This window comes from Sciurus vulgaris, assembly GCF_902686455.1.
Source record: "Sciurus vulgaris genome assembly, chromosome: 16".
NCBI classification, from domain to species: domain Eukaryota; kingdom Metazoa; phylum Chordata; class Mammalia; order Rodentia; family Sciuridae; genus Sciurus; species Sciurus vulgaris.
Window position 1 is genome coordinate 70,219,436 of NC_136477.1, and position 22,009 is coordinate 70,241,444.

The following is a 22,009-nucleotide window of genomic DNA, read 5'->3' on the forward strand; positions in this document are numbered from 1 at the left end:
CTCTCCCATTTTTGCTCTCATGTTACAGGAACACTGGTAATGAAGAGACTCATTGTACTCAGTGAAACTGAATGCCACCGAATCATTGAGAGATGAGGGATTTGAATTTCAGCCCTTCTTTCACTGTAAGATATCTTAAGAGTAAAAGCTACAAACATACTGAGAGGAAGATTGATAATTGATGAGGAATGTTTCCTTTCTGCCTGCAAATATGGGTCCTGGGAACCCAGACCCCATGTGCCATCACCATTTGACATTGCCTGTTTATATTTCCTGACATCGTCTGGCTAAGTTGATGAGGCATTCCCTCATTGAAGGAAACTGGACTTTCCCAGGAGAAACACATTCCTCTACCTATTCCCTACCTAAGATGAAAGGCAAGATCCAGAAGCAGCACTGGCTTGTGCATTTTACACAGTACCCTGCTGGTTAGAATTTTCCAAAGTAAAATGCCAAAAGGAAAAGTTAAAAAAAAAAAAAAAAAGATCAAGTAAGTTGTCAGTAGATTGTGAATATAGTGGATCCATTCCAGGTTTTGTAAGGAATCTCCATAGTGCTTTCCAGAGTAGTGGCACCAATTTTCAGTCCTACCAGCAATGTATGAGTGCTCCTTTTCTCCCATATCCTTGACAACACTTATTGTTGCTAGTATTCTTGATAATTGCCATTCTGACTGGAGTGAGATGAAGTCTTAGAGCAAGTTTGATTTGCATTTCTCTAATTGCAAGGGATGAAGAACATTTTTCATGTTTTTTGATTGATTGCATTTCTCTGTAAAGTGTCTGTTCAATTCCTTAGCCCATTTATTGATTGGGTTATTTGACTTTTTTTGGTGTTAAGTTTTGTGAGTTCTTTATATATCCTGGAGATTCTGCTCCATCTGATGTGTGTGTGGTAAAGATTTTCTCCCATTTGGTAGACTTGTTCTTCATGTTACTGAGAAGAAGCTTTTTAGTTTGAATCCACTCCATTTATAGATCCTTGATTTTACTTCTTGTGCTTTAGGAGTCTTGTTAAGGAAGCCAGATCCTAAGCCAACACAAGGGAGATTTGGGCCTACTTTTCTTATATTAGATGCAGGTTCTCTGGTCTAATTCCTAGGTCCTTGATCCACTTTGAGTTGAGTTTTGTGTAGGCTGAGAGAGAGGTTTAATTTCATTTTGCTGCACATGGATTTCCAGTTTTCCAAGCACCATTTGTTGAAGAGGCTATCTTTTCTTCAATGTATGCTTTTGGGGCCTTTGTCTAGTAGGAGATAACTGTATTTATGTGGGTTTGTCTCTGTGTCTTCTATTTTGTACCATTGGTCTACCTGTCTATTTTGGTGCCAGTATCATGATGTTTTTGTTACTATAGCTCCATAGTGTAGTTTAAGGTCTGGTACTGTGATGCCTCCTGCTTCACTCTTCTTGCTAAAGATTGCTTTGACTACTCTGGGTTTCTTATTTCTCCAAAAGAATTTCATGATTGCTTTTTCTATTTCTATGAGGAATGTCATTGGAAGTCTTTTGTTTTTAATCAGGATACAAATAAGGTCTTGTTTTGCAATTGATATGTTTCTTAAGCCCTTTTTAAAAATAATCTAGAGATTGACCTCCATCCTTTTCTTTTTGTAGATATTTGAAGAAATAGGACTATTTATTTTGGAAGGTTTCAAATAATCTGGGTTTTGCTGATTACATCTCACAGCTATGTTGTTCTATAAAGAGCTAATTTGATCAAAAGTTTTGATGATACTTAGGGTTTGAGGATTTTTTTAAATGTACCAGACATTGAACTCAGTGTGCAGTAGCACTGAGCTACACCCCTAGCTCTTTGTATTTTGAGACAGGGTCTCACTAAATTGCTGAGGCTGGCCTTGAACTTGCAATCTCCTGTCTTAGGGTATCAAATTTCTGGAATTACAGGCATGTGCCACCATTCCTGGCCTCAGGCTTTAGGTTTTGACACTAATATCTCTTAGGTGGTATTATATACTTACAGTGTCTGGTCACCTTTTTATAATTTTAGTAGCTACTAATGATCATTGCCTTTAATTCCTTGATGAAAAAGGGCTTGCAAACTCATGAGATTCTAATTCTTATTATTCCTTTTACATTAGCTGAACTACTTCTCAAACTTTGCTTCTTGTTTCTTTAAGTAGGCACCTGGTATGTAGTTCCTGTGGTAAACACAGGATAAATGCTTGATTCTTTTCCTTTATTTGCCAGTTTTCAAAATATTGAGTTCATTGTTCAGTATTCTTCAAAACTGAATAATGACTTTTCTTTTTGAGAAACACATAGGGGACTCCTGTTCCAGAGGCTCATCAGTGGGAACTTTTTTTTTCTTTGAAATACTGTAAACCCATTTGTTTTGTTTTATGTATTTTATGTTAAGAAATAGTTATCATTCTCTGGCACAATGTATTTCATTCTGTGTTGGGGAAACCTATAATAATTCACCTGTTTTTCTATTGCATTTGCCAACAATACATTTATCATTTCAGGTGTTCCTTCCTGGGAGACTCATTCATTGAGAAGTTGCTTTGTTTAGATTTACTTTTGTAATTCACTTTTGAATGTAGAGTTGAATTCTAGAATGTTAAATGATAACACAATGAGCCTATACATCATGTATTTTATGAGGAAAATTACATGCTGTACTTGAGATATAATGTATTTATTCAATTTGGGTACCTTCTAATGAACATCAAATGGTTGTTAGGCTTCTCTCTTTCCTACCAGCAGAGAAAATCCTAGGTGTTTTAGTCAGCTGTTTTTGCTGCTGTAAATAAAAATCTGACCAGAACAATTATAGAGGAGGAAAAGTTTATTTGAGTATTCGCAGTTTCAAAGGTCTTATTCCTTAGAAGGCCATCTCCATTCCTTGGGGGCTCAATGTGAGGCAGTATATCATGGAAGAAGAGTGTAGCAGAGGGGAAGCAGCTTACTTGGTGAGCAGGTAGCAGAGAGACTCCTCTTGCCAGATACAAATATATAACCAAAAGCCATACCCTCAATTCCCACCTCCTCCAGCTACACCCCACCACTTCAGTTACCAGTCCAATAACTGCTATTAGGGGATTAATTCACTGATTGGGTTAAGATTCCTACAATCTAATTGTTTCTCCTCTGAACTTTCTTGTATTGTCTCACACATGAACTTTTTGGGGACGCCACATATAACCATAACACTAGGGTATATAAATTAAGGCTGGAGTCTCTTTCTTTACTAATATTATCCTTAACCTTTGCTGTTAGTAAAGGTGGTGTTTATAATAAAAATAATAAGTACAAAATAATCTGATGTTTTCCCCTCAATAGTGATGATGGCCTGCATTGGAGAAATTGAATGAGATTATCAGATTGCCCATGGAGCAGTCCAGTTTGTAAGAGAAAGTTTGAGGCATCAGATCCATATCAGGTACATGTTTGCAATCTTTGTGGAATAATGGCAATTGCTAACACCAGGACCCATACATGTGAATGCAGGGGTTGTCACAATAAAACCCAGGTGTGTATAGACTTGATCATTTTTTAAGATATAATCATGTTGGGCTATTGATCCAGGCAGACTGAGTATGGTGGAACAGGTTGACCTTTTCCTAATTTTGGTAACATAACCTCTGTGAGATGCCTAGTTTTACAAAAGGAAAAAAACTGATTTTTCCAAGTCAGTGGAAGTTTGATAATTTATCCAGGCTTTTTATGGTTTTGAAATAATAAGGACTTTCTTGCCCAGGAATTTTAAACAAGTTTTTCTTAAACCTTTGAGGAGGGTGAATACAAATTGTGTCTGGCAAAAAAAGAAAAAGAAAAAAAGACTATAAAACATCACAGAGCCTGGTTAGGGGAAAGAAGTACCCTGAAGCATGGTGGCAGGAGAGGTGAACACTTCAGTGCTGCTTGTTCACTTGTCATCTGTAGTATCAAATCCTTACCTTTTTCTGAGGTTAGAGAATTGGGGACACTACATACAGTCCTTCTAATTAATATTTATTTTTTTTCTTTTCAGATTTCTTTGGTGTGAATGCCTTATGCATGCAAGCTGTTGTTCCAGGAACTTATATCTATGAGGATTGCACCTCAAATGATGAGTGTTTAGATCTTTAAAGGATTCTCAACCAGATTCCTGTAAATGCCCATGTCTTGCTGGGCACAGTGGTACAGGACCACAATCCCAGCAATGAGGGAGGCTGAGGCAGGAGAATGGAAAGCTCAAGGTCAGCCTCAACAATTTAGCAAGACTCTATAAATAAATAAATGAATAAAAAGAACTGGTGATATAGCTCAATGGTGGAGTACCCCTGGCTTTTATCCATAGTACCAGGAAAAATAACAAAATACCTGTCTTATTTCTATGATATAGCTTTAAAAGAATGACAATATATTGAGTTGTGATAGAAAACATTTTATTTGTTTTGTTTAATGATATGCATGCTTTTCTTCTGTAAATAGACAATAAAGTCTTCTAGATACTCGATGTGTTTTCTTTAATTGGTATTTCTCTGTGTTAAAACAAGTGAATATAACTAAAGCATTAGTGCATTGGATTACAGAAACTTGTTACTAGGCAAGAACAGGGTTGTAGTTATCTGTGACTACTTTTAGCTATTGTTGAGTAGTTTTTTTTAGGTTTATAGTTCAGCCTCTTCACCTGTTAAAAAGATAACAATTAGTTACATATATGGACATGGTTGACTTTCTGATTAGCAATTAGTTCAGTGTTACAGATAAATAAAGATGCTAAAATTCAGGAATAAAGGGTAGGACATGGTGATGTGCACTTGGACTCAGTCCCAGCTACTTTGGAGGCTGCAGCAGGAGGGTCTTTTGAACCCTGGTGTTAAAGGTCAGCCTGGGCAACATAGCAAGACCCCATCTCTTTAAAAAAGCACAACAAAAACATTGGGATAAATAGTATAAATGAAATGCTGAAGTCCTATGAGGAATTTTAGCTATACAATGTTAGATATGGATGGTAGTTCTGCTGTATTGGCCTATGTACAAAAGAGGACATTAAGGGCTTGGGAGATAGCTCAGTTGGTAGAGCGCTTATCTTGCAAGCACTAAGACCTTGGGCTTGATCCCCAGCACTGCAGAAAAAAAAAGAGGACCTTATATGCCTGGAAGAGGACATCTCACAAACATCAAGATGAGGTCCAGCAAGACTAAGGAATTTTCTTTTGTGGTCCAGCTCTCATTCAAAAATGCCACATAAGTAGAAAAACTTATGGAAAACAGAAGACATTACAGTCAGGTTTGAGTTTTGACTCTACATAAAACATAAATTGAAAGCCTCTAAGTCATAATATTGGCCTTTGTCAGTCATCCAAATACTCTTTTTCTACATTTTAATAGCATACTTAATTTCCTTGGGGATTCTTGACTTTACTGAACTTTTATTAATAATTGTGGTTGATGCTTTGATTCTTGGTTCTGTTTATTAAGCAAAAGCACTAGTCATTCTTTTGAGTGGCTGTGAGATCCATTACCTACCTTTTTTCACTGGTATTTCATGTAAAGCATCAACCACTGTAATTTTTTTCTGAATCAGAAGCTTGTCCTTGGGAATCAGATGCATGGCACTCATCTTCTCCATCATGTTTCTTACTTAGGGGAGATACCTGTGGAGGAAAGAAGCATCTTTATTTCCTCTGGTAGTCTAGTTTTCTTTCCCTAGTAGTTTCCATGACATTGAAATTTCCTAAGATGACCAAGGGATTTGTAGCAAAGACACTGCTAGAAGTAGTGCAAATCCTGTACTGGGAAACTTACTGTCTATTGAGAGGATTCATACTCTGAGGAAATGTCACGGGCAACTTTTTTTAATTAAATTTTTTTATATGGACTCAATATCTTTTTTTATTTACTTATTTTATGTGGTGCTGAGGATCAAAATCCAGTGTCTGACAACATGCTAGGCAAGTGCTCTACCACTGAGCTACAACCCCAGCCCTTTTGGTCAACTTTTGAAATATTGTTGAAGCTAAAACCTGGATAGCCAGTTTGAGGGAAATCTTGATATCTTCTCCATCATGATGTGATATCTTCTGAGTAATATATAATTATCAAAGGTCAAATAAAATATTTATTAATCATTAGCCAAAATAAGGTTTGGATCATTTAGTTTACCATGAGAATTTTGCTTTGAAATTTTAGGAAAAAAAAATCGAGTTCTCATTAATTCATTGGTTGTTTCTAAAACATCCAACTTCAACACTTCCTTTAGTTCTCTTTGAATGGGACCACTGACTTTTTGGTCAGGCTGTTCCAAGAGATATGAAAGAGTAAATACTTTCAGGCTGTCAGGACACTGGGTACCTTTACCAGGTGTGTGTGTATCTAATCCTAAGAACAAAATTCTTGCCAGTTCTTGGTATTCACCAGCACTCAGTCAGTTACTTCATGCTTTTCTGGGCCACCCTGGGTCTCAATGGCCAGGTTTTCCAAGTCACCAGGCAAAAGTTATGTCCTTTGAACTCCATACTGACCCCTTTGTACCTGCAAAAACACAAGGAAAGTCAGTTCTCAAAACATCAACTTGGAAATGGCTACATTGCCAGAATTGCACATGGTGGTCATCAGACATTCTCACTGGGTTAAAACCAGCATTTTACCTACTTGTTCTATTTCCCCAAATATTTACAAAACAGAGGTCCTCATCTATTTCCTCTGATCCCAATATTTACAAAACAGAGGTCCTCTTATATTTCCTCTGTTTCCAACTAAGCAGCATGTTTTAACCAAAACTAATGTACTTCTCTACAAGCTTGGGGAATTCATGAGGACAGCCTTTTCTGCACTTGCTACTATCAATCATCCAGACCCTTATAAATTCTCCTCAGTGCTGGGCCCTTCTTGCCCAATAGGCCATGTTAGATTGACAAACTCTCACCCATTGCTACTTTGACTCTTGGGGACCTAGGGGCTCTTTCTATAACAGCCTAATGAATGGATAAATAGTATCTCACTTCCAAAGAAGTTCTGTTTCTTTGTTCTGATGGCTAAGTATTCATCAAATGATTTACAGAAGACCTGAGATCAAAAAGACCTGTCAAATACATGCTGCTATTCTTGTTCTCTTATGACAAAACTTGCTGCTTATTTCTGTGCATGTCATGAGGAAATTCAGAGATGGGTTAAGAGGAAATCCAGTTGGTTTAAGGCCAATAATGAATACCATCCTTACTTTCCCCTTTATCTTAAAATTCACTATATACACTTTGGAAAACAGAAGAAATTGCAGTCCCTCTATGTGTACACCTTAACAACTCAGTTACAGAGCACAGAAATTTTAAGTTTTAAAGAAAGATACTGAAAGTGGTTTGTTTATTCTCTCCTGGCCTCATTTAAGAACCAAGTGAGTGTTTGTTGTTAGTATCTTTGTAATTAGGAAGGATTTAAAATTTCAGGGAGGTAGTTTTCTTTTCATTTTCTTCTATGCCAAAGCCATTGTTAATTTTTTAATGGAATTTTCTCACATTGCTACCATTAGAGAAAACCAGGTAATTAAATATCTTTCTCATATGAATGCTTATAAAGACAGAATTGATAACTGGTATGTTTTTCCTTTAGTTCTCCAAATAGCTGGCAAAAATGGTTCATGTTAGCAATTTTTGAATTACTTACTTAAAAATGGTCTTGGGGTTGAGGTTAGAGCTCAGTGGTAGAATGCTTTCTTACCAGGTGCAAGGACTGAGGTGTGGCCCTCAGCACATGCAACACAACACACACACACACAGAAAATAATGGATCTTAATAATTTGGGATAAGTAGTAATTTGATTCAGTGGTTAAAGTAATATCTCTGGCTTTTATTTATGAAATCCCAGAATTGTATATATTTTTGGTGGTGGATTTGCTTTTGAGAAATATCTTTATTTTAATGCTTTGGGAAAGTGAAGATAAAAAGCATGCATCTTCATATTTTTATTAACTGATTAAAAATATGGAATTCTTCATGAATTTGTGTGTCAATCTTGCATAGGGCCATGCTATTATCTGTAGCATTCCAATTTTAGTATATGTGCTGCCAAAGCAAGCACATGTATAAAGGTTTTGTGTATGACCAAAACAAAAACACTATAGCACAGATGTACTGGATCTTAACAACTGAGTAGTTGATTCCTGCCATTGCAACCTGGTGAGCACTGTCTTCTTCAAGAACTTGCTGATGATATACACCCATAAGCATACTCATGAGAACAATCTAACCTATCAGTACCTGAGAGTTGACTCATCTCCAAGAACACCTCCTATTAAGCAACACAGGTGACTGGGGAAGTACTGCTAACTTTTACCACAGCAACATGCTGAAAGTCTGATTGGAAAATGCTTGTGTGTCCAACTGGTACTTTTTCAACTGTGCAGATTCAGTTGATGAAAAGAGGAGAAAAAGTCAAGAGCAGGGAGGGTTGGTATATTCAGAAGAGCTTTTTAATTTTTTATTTCTTTTTCCCTGAGTGGCATGGGATTCAAACTGCAGTCCTTGAGCATCCTAGGCAAGTGCTCTACAAAATGACCTATTTCTTCAGCACCAGAGGAACCCCTTTTAGCTACTCTCTAGATCCTCTGTGGGTCTGAGTCCCTAAAATTCTATTCAGAAAAACCAGACAAAGCCAATGATTTTCTAACACATTCTTCATTTTCCTTTTCACAACAACCCTGCAAGGAACATTTTGTGCATGTCATGACCCACAATCTAGGGGTGTATCATGAGGGGAAACCTTTATCCCTGTCTATTGAAGGAGGAAAAGAGTTGTAGCTGACCACTGAGCAGAAGATGATGTCAGTAAGCATGGAGGCCAGGGGTCAAGAGGAGAGTCAGGCACATGTGGTAATTATAATATGCTCAGGTTGTTAATATAAAGACCATCAAACCTGTAGATAAAAGCAGACTCACTATCTATACCAATTTGCACTTCTTACCATGTCTTCTTCAGCTATTCATCCAATGGAAAGAGGAAGGGCTGGGGGCTATTAATCCCCTTATTTTGGGTCACTTGCTATGCCCACAGCTGGAGTGGTCAGGGGCTAAAACTCACTTAAATGATTCTCAGATTTCCTGCTCATCAGTACTTGGTATCATGGAATGAGAGAAGTACCATCCTCTTGAGATTACTCTTGACACATTAGATTAAGACACTCCCAGAGTGCTGCTGATTTTTGAAGTTTTAAGTGAAAGTTTAAGCATCAGACACCAAGCTCTGCATGAGATATTATCTTGGCTGAAATCTGCTCTGGACAGATCAGATGGACATACCACTAGGACCTGACTGATGTCTGTCACTGTTGTGTGTCTGGATCTTGGGAAATTACTAAGATTTCTACTTATAGGGTGGAGTGACCAAACATCTCAGGTGGTGGGGATGGGGGGTACATCAGATCCTGTGCAGTACATTCACACAACTGTGACCTTCCAAGGTCCAGTTCTCTCAAGCAATCACTTGTTCCCATTCAATCTCCCAACCTCTTCAACTGGTTGTCCTCATTACCAGACTCAAAAGGAAAGCAGGCTACACTCCCTTTTGTATCTCTTTGTGTATAATCTTCTCTGTGCCTATTTCAATAGCATTCCACCAGAGTCACCCTGGACTCTAGGGTTTTCACAGCAATGTACTCAGTTGCGACCTCTACAAGATGGCTATCTGCCACAGGCCTCTGCTGACAAGTTGAGAAATGTGGATCACTTGTGAGTTAAGTTCAAACTGCCTTTCTGCTCTACAGCTGTTTTTTTGCCAAATATGGCCATTATATTTATCTTTTTTCCTTGGTGTAATACCACACAATGCCTGTCTGCCAGGCCTCAGTTTTGTCACTGCCATCAGGCAGAGTGCTGATATATCCATTTTTGCCCTCTATGACAAAGACCAGACTTTCTGGGTCTCTTCAAGTCTTTCTAATAGTGAACTCCCTCAGTCACTTGCCTGATTGTGTAGCAGTTCTTCAGCTGCTTCAATTCTGAGCCACAGAGAAGTTTAAAAGTATAGTTCCCATATATGCTTCCATCTTAGCTTTTTTAAAATTTTAAACACATAGAGTATATTTTTTAGTTATTAAAAATAAATCTTCTTACTCTGTTTCCTTATAAGGGAATTTCCCCACATGAAAACTTTATACTGTGAAAACATGTTGTATGTACATGGACTAGAAATGGTAATGACTAGAAACAGGTGAGTGTGCATTAGATTGGTGCTTTGTTGGAAATATCATATGTATAATTTTATTAGATTATTCATGTTTCAAATTCCTTAATAAAAAGATCACAGAAAGAAAATATATTAAAAATGAAAAGAAGGGAAGAAATGATGTTACCCAAATCAAGGAAAATTAACTGCCAATGAAAAATGTTAGTTACACTAACTAATAAATAAGAATATGTTTTAGAAATAAGTTCTAGATCTACAGGACACACTTAATGCATGCAACAGAGTCCAAAATATTTGACAATTCCTAGGCATCATTAAATTTATTACTTTTTCTTATCTATATTCCCAAACAGAATTTAAACAGAAGAAATCAAAAACATTTCTTTGCAACATCTCCAAAGATTTTCTTGCACATTGGTAGTTTAAATAAATGTTGCTTGAATGTCCAAATACACAACTGTACATAAGAAACAAGAACTTAACAGGCTGCTTTTTCCCAATGGGTAACTAAAAGCAAGGAAAAAAAGCTTGGCATCTCGGCCTCTTATTGTCTCTTTATTACCTTAAACTTTGGATCAGCTCTGCAAACAGGCATGCCATTCACTTATGAAGTGTTTAAAAACTGGTAATACAAGTTTTATTAGCCCTCAGCTTACCTAACCTATCCTATCTCCTCCAAGACTGGGGAGATCAATAAGAGAACTAAGGTAATGTGAACAGTCTGTTAACTGCCAATTTTTGTGCCATTCTATTCCAGTCCCTCAGAATGGTACCAAAGAGTCTCCAGTTGTTGTTCTTAATGTTCCAGAAACAGACAAATCCCAATGAGGCTGATTACTTCTTGAGCTTCACAGAACCAATTCTGAGATAATGACCAACCAGACTAATTTGACCAAGACTATCTAATTATGCATATCTCCTGTTTTGTACCCCAATTTTTCTTCTATTTGAACTTAAAGCTCATATCAATATCCTCGAAGGCAGGCTGGTTTTTGATCCCCCTTGTCTTTCTGATTTACCTCTACTGATTAAATTTTCTTTCTCCATTACTTTTTCCCATTTGACTTCTGGAGTGAGTGGCCAGATCTAATTTTTTGAAACTCCTTGAAGTTAGGACCCCTATGGCCTAAATCTCTGGTAACAAACCCTAAGATCCAACCATGTAAAACAAAAGAAAAAAAAAAAGAAAAGAGAAAGAGAAAGGTAACCAACATCCCAAAAACCATTTATAGCAAAAAAATAGAACGTCAAAGTTAACAGGAAGTAAATGTGCACATTTTTTAGTGGGTTTTTTTTTTCTGTAATTTTAAAAAAACTAGCAAATAAAATTTTATTATTTATGTTGTAGAACATGATGCTTTGGAATTTGTATACAATATTGAATGGCTAAATCAAGGCCCCTCTTGGGAGATGGTGTGGACCTCACACAAACTAGACATATACACTTACCATTGAGTTATATCCTCAGACTGCATAAATCAAGCTCAGTAGCATATATGTCACATACATTTTTGGGCAGTGTGGTGAGAGCAGTAAAAATTTACTCTCTTAGCAATTTTCAAGTATACAGTACATAGTTATTAGTATATTCATCACATTATACAACAGAACTGAATTTATTCCTAACTAAAATTTTGAATCTTTTGACCAACATCTTCCTAATCCCCACCAAGACTATGTTTTGCATGTTTGCAGTTTTCCAAGTTTCTATTACTTTTATAGTAAAAATAAACTTTGCTTTTTAAAAAAGTCTGCAAAATATACTCAAATATATGGCTGCCATTTAAGGGTAGCATGGTTACCTAGACAAGACAATTTCTAGGCCACAGGAGGGAATAAACTAAATACAACTTAAACCCCTTTGTTTGAACTAAGACTGAGAAGAAAAGGAAAGTATTCTTTGTAACAAAATGAATCAAATTCATATACAGCTAAACCTAGAAAAGTAAATAAGTATTCAAACACTGACAAGAAAAAGAAACCAGAAAGTAATTTTCCAAAAGCAACACCACAAACTTATTACATGTTATACACCCATAATAAAGGTAGACAAAATCAGAAGCCCTCAAAATTTTAAAAAAAAAGTGCTCATAGTGTATATAACTAGGTAAATCAAGGTGCAAATTTTAATTTATATTCCAAGAAATGTTTTTTAGCACCTTTTGAAAATCAACAATTATACAGTTGATGACATTTCTCATAATTGACTTGATGTATCTGGGAGAGGGACACAAGAGAAGAGAAAAAAAAATGCTCTGAAGGACCACTAATAAGTGTCCTGACCCACAGGACTTCAACGGAAACCTGGAGGGGGGAGCGGGAATTGAGAGAGACAAGAGACACAGGAAATGGAGACAAGACAAAAGCTTGATCAAGTCTCGTTTATTTGGGGAATAAACACAGTTAATATAAAGTACAAAAACCAATCAGAGGAAAGCGCACGAAGGCAAGACTAGTCTCACGCCAGAACTCAAATAAGGAAGTGTAGTTGGCCAATCATGAAGCACCACGCAATCTAGTCTGATGCACCTGGTATAGTCTGACAGGTGTGTAAACAGGTAGAGGCATGCCCCACCAGCATCTGGCAGGTGCCATCTTAGCTCAACATGAGGCGAGGCAGGGGGCATGACCATGAGTCAAGGCACGTGACCTTGAGGCAAGGCAGGGTGCATGACCTGCCGGCTCAGGACAGGTCCCCCTTTTTTATTTTATAGAGCTGGAGTGACAATCCCTCGGGAACTGTGCCTGTCTTAGGTTGTCCGTGCCAGAGCAGCATCCTTACCCGTCATTGGATAATGAGGCTCTAGCCCTCATTTCCTGTCTTAGGTTGGTATGTGCTCCCACGAATCTTACCCGTCATTGGCTGACCAGTTCAGCGCACAGGGGTGATGGTCTATTATGATCTAATATTGATCAAATGTTGCACCATCACAATCCATCATCTCCAGTCAATGGTAATGAACCTGAATAGGTTTTGCCTGTATAGCCTCAATTTGAGCTTTGATGAAAGCCATAATCTTGTTGAATATCAAAGGACCTATAGATACGACTAGCAGCAAGCAAAGGAGGGGACCTAAGAAGGGAAGGAGGTAGGGAAGGAGTCCACTGAATCCAGTCCATAGTGGATTATCAGCCAGTGCTCGTCGGCGTTTTCCTAGGTCTTCTTGAAGCTGTTTGATCTTGTCCTTAATGATTCCTGACTTGTTGGCATAGAAACAGCATTTCTCGAGCCTCAGCAGGGTCCTCAAACCCTGCATGGCTGTAGGAGAGCAGTGAACAGGCAGCCATCATCCAGAGAAGCAATGTTTTGTTCATTCCTGTGGAAGGAAAAGAAAAGACTCTCAGGGATGATTTTTTATCCCTGGAGGAGGTAACTTCATTAACTTGGTGTACAAGGCGCTCTGGCAGCCATCTGGCTGCATCAGCTTTTTGAGAGAAGATGCAGACTGAGCCTCGACCCCAGATCAAGACTGGGTCTGGACCATGCCATGAACCATCCAATGGATCTTTCCATTTTACCATGGCAAAATGCTTTTGAGATTCTGGGTGCCAGAAACGATCAGCGGTAGATTTCCCATGATCATCCATTTTTAAAAAATTGAGAATGAGTAAAGCATGATTGAGAATATTACGGGAAGAACCCTTGATTGGGTACCATTCCCCCTTTTTTATTTTATCAATAGTAGTTTTAAGAGAGAGATGTGCTTTCTCGACCATTCCTTGGCCTTGAGGATTATAAGGAATTCCAGTGACATGTTGAATTTGTAATTTTTTACAAAATGTTTGGAGGGTTTTTGCTGTATATCCAGGGCCATTATCTGTTTTAATTTGTTTAGGTATGCCCAAGACTGAGAAACAATGTAATAGATGGGCAATTATGTGTTTTGTTGCTTCTCCAGGCTGAAGTGTAGCCAATATAAATCCACTAAATGTATCTATGCAAACATGAATATATTTTAGATTACCAAACTCTAAAAAATGTGTAACATCCATTTGCCACACCATGTTAGGAACAAGGCCTTTAGGATTAACTCCTAGATGTGGAACAGGTAGATGAGTAGCACATGTGGTACAGCCTTTTGCAATTTGCCTTGCTTGTTCCCTAGTGATTTTATAGAGTAACCCAAGAGAGCAGGCATTTAAATGATGTAGGTTATGAGTGTCTTGAGCTTGCTTAATATTATCTGAAAAAGCTACTGCAACCATTTTGGTGGCTGTGTCAGCAATTCTGTTGCCCTTAACTAATGGCCCTGGAAGGCCAGAGTGAGCTTTGATGTGTCCAATAAAAAAAGGCTCCCCTCTATTATGGATGAGTGTCTGACATTGAAGGAACAGTGATGCTGTTTTAGAAACATGTCTGATCTGAGAGACAGTTTCAAGGAGTGGCACCGAGTGCACTAAGTAGGCACTGTCTGTGTAGATATTAAGGGGTTGATTGGGAAAGGCAGATAAACCTGCAATAAGAGCCTGTAATTCAACAAGTTGGGCAGATGTACATTTCGTCTGGAAAAAGACAGTTCTGTCAAGGAAGGTGTAAGCAGCTGTTCCTGTGGATGACCCATCAGTAAAGACAACAAGAGCTTTGTATAAGGGCTCCCTTCTAATAATACGAGAGAACACAAAAGGATGTAGTTTGCAAAACTGAACCAATTTATTTGGTGGATAATGATTATCTATATCACCTGTGAATGAGGCACAAGCTATAGGCCAGGTGTCAGTATTTTGTAACAGCCAATTGACCTGAGATCGGGTGTAGGGTTGAATAATCTTATATGGTTCTATTCCAAAATATTTTCTAGAATCTTCTCTCCCCATGATAATCAGATCAGCTACTGCATCATAATATGGCAATAGCCCTTTTTTGGGTGAGGAAGGAAGATGAATCCACATAATAGGATTATCTTGCCAGAAAAGACCCATTGGAGTGATGGAAGTATTAAATATAATGAGCATTAAGGGATGAGAATAATCAATATTGGTAACAAATTGACCTGCAATAGCATCCTCCACCTTCTTAAGAGAAGCTAATGCATCAGGAGATATAGTCCTGGATGATTGTGGATTAGGGTCTCCTTTTAATATCTCAAACAATGGTTTTAACTCCCCTGTGGTTAATTTAAGGTATGGTCGAAGCCAATTTATATCACCTAGAAGCTTCTGGAAGTCATTAAGTGTATTTAAACGATCTCTCCTGATTGTTGCCTTTTGATTAATAATCCTAGGTCCATTGAGCAGGAAACCTAGGTAAGTATAAGGGTCTTGTAGCTGAACTTTTTCTGGAGCAATTTGTAGTCCTACTGCAGTCAGCTGCTGTTTAAGTTGTGTGAGACATAGTAATACCTGTTCTCCTGATTGTCCTGCTATGAGTATATCATCCATATAATGAATAATATACATTTGTTTCCAAGAATCTCTAATAGGCTGTAAGGCACGAGCAACAAATTTTTGGCATAAGGTTGGACTATTAGCCATTCCTTGTGGCAATACCTTCCACTGATATCTTTTCATAGGTTCTCTATAATTTATTGATGGTAGACTAAAAGCAAATCTTTTTTGATCATCTACATGTAGAGGGATAGTAAAAAACAGTCTTTGAGGTCAATAATTACCTTAAAATATCCTTGAGGGATGGCTACAGGAGATGGCAGCCCTGGTTGCAGGGCTCCCATGAGCACCATAGTGACATTGACAGCCCTTAAGTCCTGTAGTAATCTCCATTTACCAGATTTTTTCTTAATTACAAATATAGGAGTATTCCAAGGAGAATTACTCTCTATGATATGTCCAGCTGTTAGCTGTTCCTGCACTAACATTCAAGCAGCTTCAAGTTTTTCAGAAGTTAGCGGCCATTGATCAACCCAAACTGGTTCATCTGATTTCCAAGTTATTGGATCTGCACACAGTTGGGGTGCAGGCATGTCAATGGCCGAAATCAAAAATTTCCCAAGCCTTTTCTGTCAATCTGTCCTACATTGGGAATTGGATGTAAAATACCATTTTCAGCCATTCCTAGCCCTTTTCCTGGTGTATATCCCTGAGATAGCATTTGGGCAGCAACCGTTTCATTGGGGCTGCACATGATTACTTTCATCTGAGATAATAGGTCTCTTCCTCACAAATTAACAGGCAAATGAGGTATTATATAAGGCTTAATGAGACCTGTGTTGTTTTCTTTGTCTCTCCAAGTGAGGTATTTAGAACTCTGCTTTGGATTTGTACTTTGACCAATACCCCTAAGATTAGTCACAGTTTCTGTGGTAGGCCAAGAAGAAGGCCAATCCTCTTGTTTAATTATGGTCACATCTGCTCCTGTATCTATGAGACCTGTAAAGGACTTGCCATCTAGCTATAAGGTCAAAGAATGTTTTTGATCAGTTATGTGTTGTACCCAATATACATTAGAGGATCCAAAACCTCCATTTCCTCTCCTAGGATTTTGATCTGTGTGTTTGGTTGGAACTAATGGTAACAGTATCAGCTGTGCTATATTTTCTCCCTGAGTAACAGTAATAATGTTGTTATCTGTTTTAGCCATGATCTTAATTTCTCCCAAGAAATCTTGATCTACAACTCCTGGGAGTACTTGTAAACCTTTCATGCTAGAACTACTTCTTCCTAAAATTAAGCCAAAATAACCTGAGGGCAATGGGCCAAAAATTCCAGTATTCAAGGCTTGAGGGCCCATGTCAGGAGTTAATACGACATGGGAGGTGGAACAGAGGTCCAATCCTGTGCTCCCTGGGGTTGCTCTACTGAGGTTTGAAATGGATTGTTGTTGCTGCTGTTGGCTGGAATGAAACTGATTGCCCCATATGCTTGTTTTGGGTGCTGAGGCAGGCCCCTCCTCCCATTTTTCCTGATGTGGCGGAAGGGGATTTCCCTGATTGTCTCTTTTGGACTTGAATTCATTAGCCCAATGTTTCCTCTCTTTCACCTAGGGCAGAGACCAGGTATTTTGGCCTCAAGAGTTTTTTTGTAAATCTGATCTGCAGTCTTTGGCAAAGTGTCCACCCTTGCCACATTTAAAACAGGCCCTTTTGCTTTTGTTTTTATTATTAAGAAAGTCCCTCACTGTCTGTCCACTAAAAGTAGCTGCCATTGCTAAGCCCTGTTGATAAGAAGGTCCTATATCTGAGCACAGACGAATATATCCTGTTAAATCTGTCTTCTTTCTGTATGGTCTTATAGCGGCTTGGCATGCAGGATTGGCATTTTCATAAGCAAGTTGCTTGACATAGTCAAGACCTGCATCAGAACTGCCAAAAATATGACCAGCCATTGTTATAAGTCTGTGAACAAAGTCAGCAAAGGGCTCATCAGGGCCTTGTTTGACTCCTGTAGAGACATGCTGATGTCTCCCTTAACAGGCAATTTTCTCCAGGCCTTAGTGGCTGCCGCCTGTATCTGAGTATATGCTCCAGGGTCATACTGCATCTGATTGTCTGTGGTTTCATAATCACCTACTCCAGTGAGCATATCAAAAGTCCACCCATATCCTGCTTGTTGATTTCTTTTAGCTGTCTCTTTGCAATTTTCAAAATATTCAGACTTCCAAAGCAAGAAGTCACCTCCAGTCAGGGTGGCTCTAACTAAAGTATTCCAATCCTGTGGTGTTAACAAATTTTCTGCTATGGAGTCTAAAATAGCAAGGGTGTATGGCACTGTAGCTCCGTACTGAGAAACAGCAGTTTTTAATTCTTTTATGATAGTAAAATCAAAGCCAGTGTGGTGCCTCCAGGGTTGTCCCTGGTTATCCCTTGTCTCAGTAACAGGGAAAGCTCTTAGTGGAGGGGGTTTTAAATCCCTGTTGATTAAGGGAACTCCTCATCTTGGACACTGTTGTCCAGATAGAATTTGAGGGTGAATATCCCTTTTTAATCCATCAGGACTGGGCACTGATTCATTGCCTGTCTTTAATTTTTGTAACCTGGTAATCAGAGCTTGGTATTGTTCCTCTAGATTTGTTCCTCCAAATGTTTAATTTTTTCTTTAAGGTCTTCCTTTGGATCTATCACTGCCATTGCCATAGGAGCAGAGTGTGTGCAATAGGGAGGTCGATAAGAGAAAACGGACTGTCCTTGTTTAAGTGGGCAGTCGGATTATGATATTTTGAGGCTTCCTCATTTATGAGGTCCAAATCAACTTCCTCATCATCTATTTTATTCTCGTTTGAAGGGTCTTTAAAACGAGTCAATGAAGGATAAATTTTAGGTGGAGCTTCGTTCTGATGTTGAGTTTTCTTTTTAACATCTGTGCTGCCTGCATCTGGAAAAGGACTTGTAACTTCCTCATCTTCACTCTCAAGGGAAATAAGATCTACTTCTCCCTTTTCCTCGGAGGGCTCTCCCTGAAGATCCTGTTTTGATGCTGCTTTTAAAATGTCCTCTGTCTGAGTAACTGCTGTTGCTATATCAGAATTATTTGTTGTATGTTCTAAAAGTTCCTTCATGAGACTCCAGTAAGCAAAAGCTGTAATAGGAAATTTATCTGGGCCAAACATTCTATGAAAATCTCCCAAAGCATCTCCAACCCTATTCCAACTTCTTATATTAATGCTTCCTTCTTGTGAGAACCACGGACAGGTGTCCTTAATAAGGTCAAAAAACTTAAAAAGATCATTACTCTTACCCTTTACTCCCCATGTCCTTAAAGCTTCTTTTAATTGCTTAACAAAAACTTTATGCTTACTTAATTCTTGTCCCATACTTAGGTGCTACTGTACCTTTAAGAATGTCACGACAGGCTCCCGTGACGATCTTTGTCGACCTTTCTTTCACTTTTTTTTCTTCTTCGGCCAAACACTTAGATGCCTCTTCCCTCAAGAATTTCCCCGTATCAAAAGCCACACCATTAGGCGCTAATTGTCCCAATCTGCAGGACTTCAACGGAAACCTGGAAAGGGGAGCGGGAATTGAGAGAGACAAGAGACACAGGAAATGGAGACAAGACAAAAAGCCTGATCAACTCTCGTTTATTTGGGGAATAAACAGTTAATATAAAGTACAAAAACCAATCAGAGGAAAGCGCAGGAAGGCAAGACTAGTCTCACGCCAGAACTCAAATAAGGAAGTGTAGTTGGCCAATCATGAAGCACCACGCAATCTAGTCTGATGCACATGGTATAGTCTGACAGGTGTGTAAACAGGTAGAGGCATGCCCCACCAGCATCGGGCAGGTGCCATCTTAGCTCAACATGAGGCAAGGCAGGGGGCGTGACCATGAGTCAGGGAGCGTGACCTGCTGGCTCCAGACAAATAAGATTAACTCAAAACATTCTGCTAAGCTGGGCAGAGCCGTTACCTAGCATTTGTGTGGCACTGGGTTAAATTCTCAGCACCACATATAAATAAATAAAATAAATGTCCATCAACAATTATAAAAAAGCCTACTGCTTCTAGTGTGGTGAATGGTCAGTCTTTTTACATTTCCAATTCAATACAGATATCACATTTATACAACATGTCATTCAAAAGCTACTAGAAAATTTAAAAATGGAGTAGGAAATACAAGCTCCTATGTTTAATTATTATGACATAATATATAGAGAAATTACTATCAAATTACTTCACAGGTTTCCCAAAACCTTCAGTTTCTGTACTGACCTACTGCAGCTCCAGGACACTGATACCTCTTCCTGGTGGAGGCATGTCCCAACCCGCAGGACTGTAATGGGAACCTGGAGCAGGGAACAGGGATTGGGAGAGACAAGAGACATGAGAAATGGAGACAAGACAAAAGCCTGATCAAGTCTGCATTTATTAGGGGAATAAACCCAGTTAATATAAAGTACAAAAACCAATCAGGGGAAAGCATGCAAAGGCAAGACTAGTCCAAATGCCAGAGCTCAAATAAGGAAGTGTACTTGGCCAGTCATGAAGCACCACACAATCTAGTCTGATGCACCTGGTATTGTCTGACAGTTACGTGTGCAGGAGAGGCACGCCCCACCAGCATCTGGCAGGCGCCATCTTAGCTCAACATGTGGCAAGGTGGGGGCATGGCCTGCTGGCTCCGGACAGGGGCAGGGGTGGAGCACTGCCAACATGACACTCATAGCTGATACCCAGTGCTCACTAGTTAGACAACATCAGCCATCTGCAAATAATCTCCACTGAGATTTCTTTTCCCACAACTTTTCTTTCTCTATTATCTTAAATAAAATAGCATGTAAAAATAATGCAATGTGAAATGAGTTTCCAATCTCAAACCTAGACAAAGAAAACAAAATTTAAAAAACAACAGCCCAACTGGAAATCCATATGCAACAAAATGAAACTAAACCCCTACCGCTCACCCTGCAAAAAACTCAACTCAAAATGGATCAAGGTCCCAGGAACTAGACCAGAGACCTTGCACCAAATAGAAGAAAAAGTAGGTCCAAATCTTCATCATGTTGGCTTAGGATCAGACTTCCTTAACAAGACTCCCAAAGCACAAGAAATAAAAGTAGGGAGAGGCGGCCGCGAAGGGCAGAGCGCAGCCTGGTAGGGGCGGGGAAGGCAGAAGCCCGCACCGGAGGAGGGGTGGCCTGTGTGAGGCGCTTTGTCCCACAGTGCCTGTGCAGGCCTGCGGAGCCATGGGAGCCATGCTAGTACGCCGAGAGCGGTGACTCCCCGTCGCTCCTGGGGGCCATGATGATGAGGAAAATGAGGCCCAGAGGAGATTTCTGTTCAGAATCACTTAGTTTGTAAGTGTTGGAGCTGTGGTGTGAAACCAGGTGGTCTGACTTTGGATCCTGTGCCTTTAACCACACTGTTTCTCATACTGCAGCAATAATCTAGTAAAGGGTGAGGAAACCAGCTTGGAGAAATGGTCTTGCATTAAGTAACCTAAATCAAGATATGACTCCAGTCTGTTGACCCAGGCCTGTGAGGGAGGCATGCTTTGTTTGTGCCCTGTTTTCCAACTGTGAAGCCACCTAATAGCCACAAACTCTGCAAGAAGGCAAATTATTAGTATAATAGCAATTTTTGAATTTTGGTTGTTTTGAACCTAGATACTCAAGGAGTGGAATAACTCAAAAGGTATTTTTATCAGAAGCAGGAATAACTGGGGTCTGCATTAGAGGCTGCCTGCCCCAAAGCTCTACAGGATTTTGAAGTGTGTTAAGAACCTGAGTCTTAACATGAACTAGGAGATGCCTACTTAGAAGAGTGACAGCAGCTGGTCTACATGTTTCAGTGCTGAACTAGTTCCTCAGGTATCCTGACTCTGGAAATTGCTATGGGAGATTGGATGACTATTACAGATCCAGGTCTGTCTGCAGAAAGTAAAAATATCTCTCAATATACCTCAGAAACAAAGATGTCTCCATCAAGTCTATACTCACAGCAAGTGCTAAGTTCTTCAATACCTTTATCAAAAAATGTGCACAGCTTTTTCAGTGCCTTCTGCACAGAAGAGAATATTGAACAAAGCATTTCATATCTTGATCAGAAGTTAACTACTTTTGGTTTTCTTTCATTATATGAAGAATCCAAAAGTAAAGAGACAAAGAGAAAACTGAATATAGTTGCTGTTTTAAATTGTATGAATGAGCTACTTGTACTTCAGCGGAAGAACCTTCTAGCTCAGGAAAATGTGGAAACAAAGAATCTGAAACTGGGAAGTGATATGGACCATCTACAGAACTGCTATGCAAAACTTAAGGAACAACTGGAAACCTCCAAGAGGGAAATGATTGGGCTTCAGGAGAGAGACAGACAATTGCAGTGCAAGAACAGGAATTTGCATCAGCTCCTGAAAAATGAGAAAGATGAGGTACAAAAATTACAAAATATTATTGCAAGTTGAGGTACTCAGTATAATCATGATATGAAGAGAAAAGAGCATGAATATAATAAACTAAAGGAACGTCTGCATCAACTTGTTATGAACA

At 38.9% G+C, this 22,009-nt stretch overlaps 1 long non-coding RNA gene across 1 annotated transcript; it reads right to left on the reverse strand.

The window, feature by feature from the left end:
• Window positions 1-4,436: 4,436 nt before the first annotated feature.
• On the reverse strand, window positions 4,437-6,481 carry LOC306646509. Its single transcript, XR_013759859.1, has 3 exons — window positions 6,369-6,481; window positions 5,481-5,608; window positions 4,437-4,638 (listed from the first exon to the last, which is right to left on the reverse strand). It is a non-coding gene; the product is annotated as an uncharacterized lncRNA (long non-coding RNA).
• Window positions 6,482-22,009: the final 15,528 nt, after the last annotated feature.